At 42.9% G+C, this 12,925-nt stretch overlaps 1 protein-coding gene across 1 annotated transcript in view; it reads right to left on the bottom strand.

Moving 5' to 3' along the window:
- STK39 (serine/threonine kinase 39) overlaps positions 1 to 12,925 on the bottom strand; it is a gene marked incomplete at its 5' end in the record, with an annotated part of 389,113 nt that overhangs the window by 209,087 nt on the left and 167,101 nt on the right. The gene's annotated exons all lie outside the window — the stretch shown is intronic.

The following is a 12,925-nucleotide window of genomic DNA, read 5'->3' as shown; positions in this document are numbered from 1 at the left end:
AATTTTAAAATCTTTTTTTAAAACACAGAAGATAATTTATGATCACAATACTTCTGAACAGTCCATCAGTAGCAGCTGCTCAGTAGAGGCGCCGGGCACAGAGAAGATGGGCTGCGGCTAAGTATCATTCTCAGCACAGATGTTTGGAACACTATGCCTTTCTCCACCTCTGACACGCAATTGTGTAGGGCGATATTATTATCATATTATTAAAGTTGTAACCTTGCATCTGCTCATATTTTAGCAAATGATAAACATGTTGGCACCTTATCTATTAGTAGTAATCAATTACTCATGCGCTACTTCATTACAGATCGGGACACACCACCTGTCCTGCTCAGGAAGAAGGCTGACATCCCAAGAGGGACAAGACAGAACCAAAAAGGGTTCTTGGAAACCCTCATTCTCTACCCAATCTCCTCTCCCCTAATCAGAGTCCCAGTTTTTCAATTCTATTTATTCCTTCGTGTAAACAAGTAGTGTTCAATGGCCTTCTTTGGCTCAATTGGCGGCAACCCCCAACCACAACATGGCGTCTGAGGCATCCTCTAACAGGAAACACAATTGGCCACATTTCCGGAGTCTGCCCCCTAGAGTCACTTTTCAGCTACTCTGAACAAATCCATGTTTCCCATCTGTGAATGAGGGAGAGGCAGTCCTGACCTTCTCTGAACCAACAGAGAATGACCATTTCATAGCCTTTTCTGACAACAAAAGAAGAAATCAGAAGACATCACATTTTTATTCCCTAAAGGTAAAGTTTCACCTTTCAAAATAAAAGAAACACAAAGAAACAAACTTTTCCTGATTGGCCTCACATGTGGGTAGATTCTCAAAAGTGCCAATAGGTTTCCTTCAAATGTGTTACATTTTAACTTATAAAGGAGAAGTTTTCAGCACTTGTTTGTACATGGAATCGATATACATTCACGATATGAAAGACAAGAAAATTTCAACAGAATTCTTGGTAAAAAAAAAAAAAAAAAAAAAAAACAAGGGTAATTCTTCCTTCTTCCAATTCTCACACTCAGGATGATAAGCCTTTAAAGAGACAAAATGATATCAATTCACATTTGGTTCACAGTTCAGTTGACCAATGCAATCAATTAGCAAAAGCTTGAAGAACACTAGTTTAAGATGACAGCAAACCACAGATCATGTGCCCAACTATGTCAGAGTCACAGAACTTTTCACCAAAGCAGGTGAATCTCCAGTGACCAGTGAAGCCCGAAGTCCATACCTGGTGGGGCACCAGCAGAAGGTAGGGGGCCGGGAACACAGGGGCAGTAATCCGGACCAGCTGTGCCAAAGGTACCAGGCAAGAAAGAGCCAGCTCTCCTACGTCCACTGACAAGCATGACCAAGAACTCACTAGTGGTCAACTTCCTATCAAAAGTGGTAATTATGGTGAACAAAGGAAAACCACAGATAATCCCCAAATCTCAAATCCATTCTTCCCTGGCTCCTCATTGGGGATGAGGTATCTGTGAAGATGCTCTGATGAAAGTAGTCACAAGACACATACTTGGCTTACTCTCCCCGCCATGCCCAAGACCATCCTCTGATTCAAATGCTTTCAAACAGGACGGAGAATTTCTTTAGTGACTGAGGTTAATAAAGGGCCACTCAAACATTCTGATGTAAGATAGGTCCTAGAGAAAGTCTTGTCAAACTTCCTTATACTGTAGATGAAAAAACTGAACCCAAGGGTTAAGAACTGTCAAAAGGCATAGAGTTAAGAGGTAGAGGGAGCACAATGGTAAGGAAGTGAGCCAAGGACTGAAAGAGAAGTCAAAAGATCTGAGAGAGATTGGCTTTAATAACCTTCAAAATAACCTTCAAGAAGTCCACAATCGCTTAGCAGTCCTCAGTGCCTTCCTCTCTAAGACCTACTCTGCCAAACTGAAAGAGATGTTGTATGGAGAGGACTGGGTAAGCAAATTACACAGGTACTATCATTTTCTAAGCCAAAGGCATGCTCTGAAGCCCACAGGGGCTCCTGGCTGCCCATATCTGCCAAGGCGGACACAAGCAACTTAGATCAAATATTAATAAGTCTAAATTTCCAATTCAATATACATATACCTACAGATGGTCTGTTTCATATAAATCTCCACTTAGCTCAAATATCATAAGCTTTCAATAAACCAGAATGACCGACCTGTACACTTTACAAGAGATGGTCCCTATGGGAGATGATTAAAATAGCACCATTCCAGTTGCCGAAGTATTTAAAAAGTTTACATCACTTCCACAAAATTTTGAGGATTATTGAGGCTAATGCAATCTTCAAGGAAGCTGCAGATTTTTAAGTCTGCAATAAAGAAAACCTCACATTTAAAACTCTTAACATTGAAGAGTCACTGAAATATAAAGATATATTAAACTTTGTTGCTCAGTATTCTTTTAATTTAAATTTACTAAATAGTCATATTTTCATTAGCTCATTCAGCAGCTATTTACTGGACTCTAAGTGCCATTTCCAGCTTTAAACTCTGCCCTCATGGAGCTGGACTTTAAGTCGGGGCAGGAGTGGAAGGAGAGGTAAATATGGTTAATGCACAAAATCACTAAGTGCAATACACAGCAGCGTGCATTGGAAGCACCTGTGGGCTCCTTCAACTAACAGAAGAGGCTCCACGTCCCACGTTTTAGATTCAGCAGGTCCAGGGTGGAAGAGCACAAGAATCTGCATTTTTATCAAGTTCCTAAGGTGATGGTGATATTGCTGATCTAAGACCACACCTCAAAACACTAACACAGTGTACACTGGTTTATGCAATAAAGAAAAATAGCTCAAGGCATAGGGAATATGGGGTAGAGAAGGCTACAATTTACCATAAGATGGCCATAAAAGCCTCACTGATGTGACATTTGAGCTCAGTTCTAAAGAAGGTACTGGAATGACTACTGTAGATAGAGCAGCCAATGCAAAGGTTCTGAGACCGGGGCATGCATGGCAAGGAGACCAGTTTGCCTGGAGTGGAGTGAGGAAGAAGAGGAAGCGATGAGATCAACAAGATAATGTTAGGGACCAGACCTTGTAAGGCCAGGTGGGCCACCATAATACTTTTGATTTCAGTGCAAGAGGAAAGACATTCGAGAGCTTTGAGTAAAGGCACGAGACAAGCCGGCCTGGTTGAACAGCATCACTCTGGCTGCCACACAGAGAACAAAGGGGGCAAGGGCAGAAGAGGACTCTCAGGAGACTACACTAACCCAGGCAAGAGCTGATGGTGGCCTGGACCAAGAGGACAGCAGGGGAAGCGGTGAGGCCTGGTTAATGAGAGGAGCTGCTGGCTGACTAGATGGGATGGGTGTGAGAGAAAGAGAAGGATCAGGGACCACTAATTCCTGGCCTATTCCGTGCAAGGAAAGAGCTGCCATTAAAAGCAGCAGAGAAAACCGCATGAAGGGCATTCTGTTAGGGTGCATGCGGGTTATAGAGTTTTTCTGTATTGAAATTATACCAGCTTTAGAGTTAAGCGGAAACTTGAGAACTCAGGAACCTTATTTTATAGGTGATACAAACTATGGCCAGCAGAAGACTTGGCAGGGGGCACAGACTGTCAGTGACTTGGGAAGCTAGATGATCTTCTGTGTCTTCAACTGTATTCTATGTAATAAAGTGTTAAATTTATATTTCAGAGTATAAATACATGTGAACTCTACTCAAATTTCATTAAAATCTCTAATGTATGGTATGACACATGTAATAACTTAATGTTACTAATCATAAACACCTATTCCAAAATCATTTCTATTTACCATACACATTTACGATTCATCCCAGGTGCCTGGTTGGCTTAGTCAGTTAAGCATCTGACTTCAGCTCAGGTCATGATCCTGTGGTTCCTGAGTCTGAGCCCCGCACTGGGCTACGTGCTGACGGCAGAGCTGCTGCAGATCCTCTGTCCCCAATCTCTCTGCCCTCCCTGGCTTGTGCGCTCTCCCCCACTCTCAAAAATAAATAAAACATATACAAAATTTTTAATGAAACATTAAAAAGGATTTATCCCCATGACAATCTATTACACTAGACTTAATGTGGCTAACCTAGTTTCCCCAGGGGTATACATTTTCTTCTGCTTATAAAATTTTGAAATTAAACTTAACAGTTAACTGTTTAATATCTATTTCACCTGAATGATAAGCTTAGGCCAGCAGACATGAGGTCTCTCTTGCTAAGCACCCCTTCTGCTCAGAGAGCTATGCCTACAACACAGCAAATACGCAGTAAACATCTGCCGACTGCCACTTCAGGTGCCTAGAACCCACATGGTTAATGTTCGCCTTTTCTCCAGGGAAGAACCATTTTTTTGCCATAACAAAAGCAGGTTCTGGGAAGCAGAAAAATAAATGAAGAAATGATCATATGAAAACAGAGTTGGACTGCTCCGCTCATAGTCTAACAACTCTTGTTTTTCCCAGACCTCAGCAGCTTGTGGTAATATATAAAGTGTAATTTAATGACACTGTAGGCCCTTAAAGGCAGGAGAGGAGAAAGGAAGAGAAGGAAGGAAAGAAGGTGGGGGAGGAAGAAGGAAGACCAAGTCCCATCTGCCCCATGTCCTCCTAGATGCTCAAACCTTGAAGCTCAACCTTGTGCCCCATGCAACTAAAAATGCACACCGGGGAAATATTCCAGCAAGAGCAAAGCAAAGGATTCCCCCATTGCATTCACCCCATAAGACTTCCTTACATTGTTGCTCATGCAACTGCTAGCAGCTGTCAAAGGTTAGGAGGCTGCTTAAAACCTTCCCCAAGAATTTCCCATTGATAACAGATAGATGGACTGAAAGATTAGGTTTCCCGAATTGAATGCATTCTTGCCTCATGCTAAGGGTTTCACCAAATGTTACCACTTGATTTGTCAAGATCCCAAAATTTGGAAAGCCACATTAGTTTGCTGTCCCTATCTATTTAAACAAACAAAGAATATATAAAAATTTTGGCATAATACATTAAACCATAATTCACATAATTATAAACTTCCTGAAACTCATAACATACATTATGGTTCACTATAAAGCATTTTGATACCCTCCAAAGATCTTGATTTGCACTTGTACTCTATTTTCTGAGTATGCCGATGTTCTTAACTGGCGCGCTCTGCTTCAATCTTCCCTAACCGTGTTAATCACTGCATTTGTAGCTGGCTAACGCAGAACCTGCCTTAAAGCAGGAAGCAGAAAAGCACGGGCTAATGAGATTGGGAAAATAGGCGGGGCCTTCCTGTGCTGTGTTAGGGAGCTGGAGCTTTATCTCACCAGCAACAGTTTTAATCTTTATGCAAAGGAATTATATGGTCAGATGCTGCGCACTGTCGATTTTTCACACTGGTGATGTGGGGGAAATCCGTGGGGTAAAGGAAATGGGAGAGCAAAATGACATGGCAGGTGAGACGAAGAGCCTACAGCAGCCTCCCTAATCTCCTCCTTGAGATCTTACCATGTCCTAAATAATTAAAGGGCCCCACCCCCATTTCCATACAGAAGCAATGTCAGCTAATTCTAAAATGGAACGTGTGTTAATTCCTTTAACCCTCTAGTATTTTTCCATTGTTCCAATATGGAAACTGAGGCACGCAGTGTTTAAATAACTTGGTCACAGGGCTAGAAGGAGTGATGCCAGCATTTAAACCACTGCAGTCTGGTGTCAGCCCTGCTCTCGGCCAAGGCACCCACAAATACAATGACACGGTCATTTCCTGATTCAGATGCCTCAGGGAGCTTCAGACCTGTCTGATCTATTTTTTAAAATTTCTTTTAATGTTTAATTTTGATAGAGACAGAGCACCAGTGGGGGGAGAAGCAGAAAGAGGGTGAGACAGAATCTGAAGCAGGCTACAGGCTGCAAGCTGTCAGCACAGAGCCTGACGTGGGGTTCGAACCCACAAACCATGAGATCATGAGCTGAGCCAAAGTCGAACACTTAACCTACTGAGCCACCCAGGTGCCCCACACCTTTCTGATATGAATCGGAGGCTGCCTCACCTCTACACAGGGAGCCCATTTTACTTTGTGAGAAGCAGCAGCCCCTTCTAACAAAAGATATACTCCCTCCACCCTCTTCCTCAACGCCCCGCCCCACCCCCATCAAATGCATTTCATCAGAGCCAAAGAGCACATAAGAGCCTAGCTGTGATGGGAATAAATACCCCATTAAAAAAAAAAAGAAGAAGAAAGAAAGAAAGAAAGAAAGAAAAAAGAAAATGGAAGAACCTCCAGCTCCACACACAGCTTCCTCTGGCTCCTTGAGAATAATACCAGAGTCCTGGAAGCAAGTTAAATCTAGTTGCACGTATTCCTGGCAGAAACGTTAGTCATAGTTGTTCAAGACCCAGACTGAATACAGTTCAAGATGTACTAAAAGGCTAACTAAGGATATATAATCTCCCTCCCAAAAAATAGAGACACGACCCAAAGTCATACCAAGGCATATATAAGCTTCATTTGGATGGTCTCAGATACATTGAGAGAGAGATAATGACAGATTTCTCTGCTTCTAGAGTATCAGGCTGCCTGAGCTCAGTACCAATTTTTTATGAAAAACTAGGAATGAGAAATTCACATTCACACACACACACACACACACACACACACACACACACACGGAGTTTAAAGGCAAAAGTAAGAAAATGAGCATAAGGTCTACCTAATATAATCCAGTAGTATGTTTCTAGACAGTTCTTCAGAAATCAATGTTCTGAAATCAACATTTTAATAGTGAATTAAGAGTGGTCACTATTTACAAGAATCCTAGGGTAAATATATTTGCAGTGACCGCCCCCAAAGTGAATGAATTTCTGCTTAGAGCAGTGTCTCTCATTAATACCAGACAAACAGGCTTAGTCACTTGCCAGACAAAGCTCTAAGCTCTTCCTGACAATATGACAGAACATCAGATTGGAAAATAAAATGCTAGGCCATGGGAAGAGCATGACTTTCAAACAGCCACTCCTTCTGCCACATATTGTAGCAAAAACCTTCACATTTACCAGGGCATCCCATCCAAGTTTGGTATCAGGAAGTCACACATTCAGGTTCTCTGAGCACAGAAGATATAATAAGTAAAGCATTTTCTTTTAAAGTACGAGTAGGTAGTCCTCGAATTGTAGTTCATTATATCAAACCTGAAGCTTTCCGGTCTCAAAAAGAGTGTGGTGTCACAACTATGCTTAATTCGACCAACGACACCCAAGATAACTGCTTCACCTATGTCCCAAAACCTTCCCAGAGACTTGTGTCTCAACTTAAAGGGGCAGAGAGGGGAAAGGTGCGGAATATGGTCCCTGGCTTCAAAATGCAATCGTTACACAGAGAGGTGCCACGAGCTAGCGGTCGCCGTCCCAAACTGAGATCAGTTATACACGGATACGGGGCTGTTTTCCTGCAAATCCCGCAGACTTGGGCTCACAGCTCTGGATCCACACTCCCTGAATCTGAAACCTACTTGTGACCTGGGCAGCTTGCTTCCCGTCTCTCAACCTTAGTTTCTTGTCTGTAAAATGGGCTGTGGTGGACAAGTCACGGGGCACTCAGCACCGAGGACCCAGCCTGGCACACGGGAAGCACTCAATACACATCAGTTACTTATTTTATATCTGCAGTCAACAGAAATGTATGTAATTTCCACAGAATTTTTATTTCTAGATGTAGAACCAAGTGCATTTGCCTTATTCGCCACCCTTGGTGGTTGTAGAAGATGAGAGTTTCTCATGGTCTGAACCAGGCACCTTAATTTCCCCTTTTCTAACAAAAAGTTCTGAGAAAGGAAATAGATATATGGTAGAGGGAAGGTTTTTTCTTCTAATGGAAATTGTAATGTTTTCTATTATAAAAGCACAAATACTCTTTTTTAAAAACAATGCTTTTTGGGGCGCCTGGGTGGCTCCGCCAGTTGAGCGTCTGACTTTAGCTCAGTCATGATCTCACAGTTCGTGGGTTCGAGCCCCACGTCAGGCTCTGTGCTGACAGCTAGCTCAGAGCCTGGAGCCTGCTTCCGATTCTGTGTGTCCCTCTCTCTCTGCCCCTCCCCCTCTCATGATCTGTCTCTGTCTCTCAAAAATAAATGAATGTTAAAAAAATAAAATAAAAACAATGCTCATGAGAATACTCTCAAGGTAAACATTACATTCAAAGAAATCAGTGCAAACATTCCCCCCTGCTTAAATTTTATTTCTAAAAACAGGGCTTAAGGAACATAAAGATACAAAGGGAAAGGACACAGACAGCCTGAATAAAAGCAATGTACTATCTCCCCAAAGATAATAGGTAGCAACAAAAAGAGAAAATCTACCTCTTCCGTGGCAAAGTCTTGGCTTTCTCTCCCACCCACCTCCCCTTCGTCACCCACTGGACAATGATGCCAGCAAAGATCTCGAAGACTCCTGGTCCCAGTAACTAAGTGCCTAGCCAAAAAAGTCAAACTCCTAGGAAAGGGACAGGCAGCAGCACCTGCCTGTTCTAAGGAAACATTACAAGGGTTTTTCTTAAAGCAATAACCTTATTTTAAAGTTAAAACCAGAAAAAAGAAAAAAAGGAATTTAAAGAACTATAGGAATTAAATGTTGTGCTCGGGTTAGAGAATGTAGAAAAAATGAAAATATGAAATCCAGAAAGCCATAGCCCCAGAGATGTAGGAACTGAAAAATTTAAATACCTATTCATCCACCATTACACATCCAGGAGATGGTGATTTCTCAGCCGGTCTGACACAATCATGAAGTCACACACACAGAGGAGATACCGAGGGGAGTCTAAAAAGGCTGTACACTATGTCTTCACTATGCTTGCCAGGCACTGTTCCTTTTTTTTTTTTTTTTTTTTACGTTTATTTATTTTTGAGAGACAGAGCACAAGTCAGGGAGGGGCAGAGAGAGAATGGGACACAGAATCTGAAGCAGGCTCCAGGCTCCAAGCTATCAGCACAGAGCCTGATGCGGGACTCGAACCCACAAACCGTGAGATCATGACCCCAGCCAAAGTTGGAAGCTCAACGACTGAGCCCCCCAGGCACCCTGTCAGGCTCTGCTCTAAGTGCTTTATGCACGGACTCATTTCATCCCACAACTGCTCAGGTGGTTTTCTGCGCATGCCCTTCTGAACCCAGCAGCCCCACAAGTGCGTGCAGGGCCATGCTCAACGCCACCACCCCAGTGAGGAAAAACCCAAAGCCCAAGAGGGAGAGAAAAAGTCAGGAAACCTTACTTCAGGGGATCCCAAGTGAGAAAACGAAAAGGCCAATATGCTACAGAAGGCCTGGAGAGAGAGCTCAGGTCACTAATCTGACAAGAATAATAGATGAAGTGACTGGCACAGTGCCAAGAGGCAGAATAAGGCGAGGGCTGACCTGCTTTCACATTTCAAAGGCAGCTCACTGCTATTCTGACTCTCTGGGTGAGAAATGATCGTTTCATCGCCAAAGAGAGAAAATTAGTTGTACTTCCTTATCAGCTTAGAGCAAGATTAATGACAAGTTAACTTCCAAGTTCCATAATTAATAAGCATTAGCTTTTTATAACTCAGAAGAGCCCCTAAGAGATGAACCCCTTGCAAGACTAACTTGAGGTCCATGTGATCTCCAGGCAGTACAAGGGAGATGGGCGCGAGCTGCTTCCCGAGCAGCAGGAATGGCAGTGACAGGAAGAGCAGAAGTATGACAGCAGCTGCTGTGCGCCTGTCGTGTGCCAACCACTGTTAAGGTCTCTGCATGTGAGGAGCCTCATTTGATTTCACACACACAAAGAAGACGAGGCGGGTTATATTTGTTTCCCTCTTTAAGGAAACAGCCTTAAGGAAGATGAGTAGCTTGACCAAAACCACAGAGCTCGAGTGGTGACCTGGAATGTCAACCACACACGTTCATCCCAGACCTTGAACACTCGCACACCCTGGGCTGAGGCAGCCAGAAGCCTTTACCCACAATGTTTTCAGTTGTCACTTGTTTCACTGAAGTATATTTTTTTCTAAATGCCCCTGGCCTGTGGGGTAGGAGCCACTCTCTAGAGTAAGGACAAGATATGTATATATAGGACACTCAGATGGCTCAAGAACAAAATTCAGTGTTAATAATAAAGGCCACCAGAGTACGCAGAGGGGAGAGATGTGCATCAAGAATGGCCAGAAACTGATCGTGGGGGGGTTCATGAGGTTCTTCCTACTCATTTCTACTTTAGGTTATACATGAAAATTTTTATACTAAAAGGCTTACAATAATGCCTTTGACTTACTGACAGTTTATTAAGTCATTTCCTTTCATTGGTTTTACCCCAGGGCATACATTTTCACACAGTTCAGAATTCAAAATGTTATAAAAGGTATGCACTATACAGCCCCCCTGCCCATTATCCTTCTAGTGTTTCTCTGTCCAAAGATATAGAGATATTTCTCCCCATTTCCTTCACAAAAGGCGACATACGCATTCTATTTTACCTTGTACTCATTTACCCATGTAGCTTGGCTACATGTCAGCGTGTACAGGGCTTTTCACTTTCCATTACAGCTGGTGGGTCTCCTCCCATAACACAGATATATCATATCTCATATGTAACTGGGACACCTAAGTTGTTTCTAATCCACTGGAATCATGAACAGAACTTCAATAAATACAGTTATCATGTGTTTTCCTGTCTATTGCCCCATTTTCTTAGTTTTACTATGCATTTCTCACATCTATTTAACTATTGCAACAACTGTATCAGCAGGAGTAGATCAAGGTTTCATGGGACGTGAAGCTTACACAATTTGGAAGACCCTCTTTAAGATAGATAATGCAAAATTAAAAACATGAAATTAGTTCTAAGTGTGCCTACTTCTTTAAAAGTAAAAATTCATACCAATTCACTGGCATTCTAAAGATGAAGGTCCTTTCCTCTGGAATAGTTTTCAGACAATTTAACAAAAAATGCCTACATAGAATACCTTCCGATTGTCTAGAATGCCTCTCCAACTAAACCTCTCCATCTCCACCTGGCACACTCTGCAGCTCCCAGACACACACGCTGCAGTTACAGGGCTCTGAAGCCCAAGTTTCAATTGGTAAGGGGTGCCTGGATGGCTCAGTTGGTTAAGCATCTGACTCTTGCTTTCAGCTCAGGTCATGATCTCACAGTTCATGAGTTCAAGCACAATATTGGGCTCTGTGCTGACAGTGCAGAGCCTGCTTGGGATTCCCTGTCTCTCCCTCTCTCTCTGCCCCTCCCCTACTTATGCTATCTCAAAATAAATAAACTTAAAAATAATAGGTGCAAAGTATATCTGTGTCTTCTTGAATGACAGGTATTATCATCACCATCTCACAGATGGAGAAACTGAGGCTCAGAGATGCCTGTCCCACACTGCACAGTGGGTATTAAACCTGGCCTGTTTTGCTTACAAGGCCTTTCTGTTTTACTGATATACAGAGTGTCTCCACAGTGGTCTTAAGCCAATGACTAATAATATTTACTAAATTTATCCTTTCAAAGAGAAGACTAATAAAAGCTAATGCTTTGATTATTAGTTCTTCAGGGAAGAAACATTTGATTTGAGACAAATTCTCCATTTCCCTTTGTATTTTCAAAACTTCTTTTCTCTCCTTAAGAAGAAAATAAATAAAAGCCCCCATGAATATACCCAACTAAATACAGAGCCCAAGGTCAGCACTGTGCTTGTCACACAGGCCAGGCATCACCTGACAGGTTCTCTGGCACCTAGAGAGGGACAATGAATCAAAGAGATGACTCAAGGCTTATCCTTTGTGTTGGGGGCGTGTTTGTGTTCTGCTGAGCTCTCCTGTTTCTAATAATACCCCAGATCCTCGCATCTGTCTACTAACTAGACTAGACCCAAGGACTGTGATCAACTCTGCTCTAATAACTTGATATACAAAGACCCTAAACCCTAAATACTAGAAGAGAGCCTCTTCCACTCCAACTCAAAAAGCACCAGGCCGGCTGATTCAACATTTGGGGCAAACGTCAGCACTCTTCAACAGCAGAAGCCGCCTGGGTGATTCTCTCCAAGGGTGTCACTGGGCCGTGTTGCTAGGAACACTGCCTGCAAGCCTGAGGGCTGGGCTGAATACCAAGCGATGTCAGGGACAGTGTGGTACAGGTAAGGACTGTCCAGCCAAAACTGCAAAAAGCAGTGATGGCTGAGAGGGCGGAGACAGGCCTTAGAGGATGTGGGGGGAACAAGAGTCAGTACAGACATGGAGAAGCTTTGTCCCAGACCTTCCAGGCTACTCTAGGCGCAGTAACAAAATGAGAAGCTCTGCACATGGAGGGTGCTTGTCTGGAGCACACACGCTTCAGACGTGCACTGCGCCTGCATGTCTCCCGTCATGGACAGCCACGCGAGGGCACCTGGAAGACCACAATAACCCACAGGCTTTGAGAGTTCACTGTGATTTCAGCACCGCTTCAGAAAGAGAAGGGTTTACATTAATCGAAGGGTACAAGGTTCTCAACTTTCACACTCATCAAAAAACCCTCAAGAGGGCTTTTCTTGCAGTTATATAAATACCACTTTTGTTCAATCTGAAAGTTAGCAAAAATGAAATTAAAAGTAAAATTGCCAGGGAGTCTGGGTGGCTCAGTCGGTTTAGCGTCTCACTTCGGCTCAGGTCATGATCTCACAGTCTGTGAGTTCAAGCCCCACATCAGGTTCTGTGCTGCCAGCTCAGAGCCTGGAGCCTGCCTCAAATTCTGTGTCTCTCTCTTTCTCTGACCCTCCCCAGTTCACACTCTGTGTTTCTCTCTCTCTCAAATATAAATAAACAAAATACAAAAAACTTTTTAAAAAAGTAAAATTGCCTCTATCAAAAGGCTATGTTCTAAAATAACATTATTCATAGGATGATTTAACAACTTACCAAACAATTGGAAAACATGTTCTGCCTCAGACCCAAACATTCTATCACAGAGAAGCCCAGATACAAG

Source organism: Suricata suricatta, chromosome 3 (genome assembly GCF_006229205.1).
Source record: "Suricata suricatta isolate VVHF042 chromosome 3, meerkat_22Aug2017_6uvM2_HiC, whole genome shotgun sequence".
Taxonomy (NCBI): domain Eukaryota; kingdom Metazoa; phylum Chordata; class Mammalia; order Carnivora; family Herpestidae; genus Suricata; species Suricata suricatta.
The sequence above is the reverse complement of the archived record's forward strand: the minus strand, read 5'-3'. Positions and strand labels throughout refer to the sequence as shown.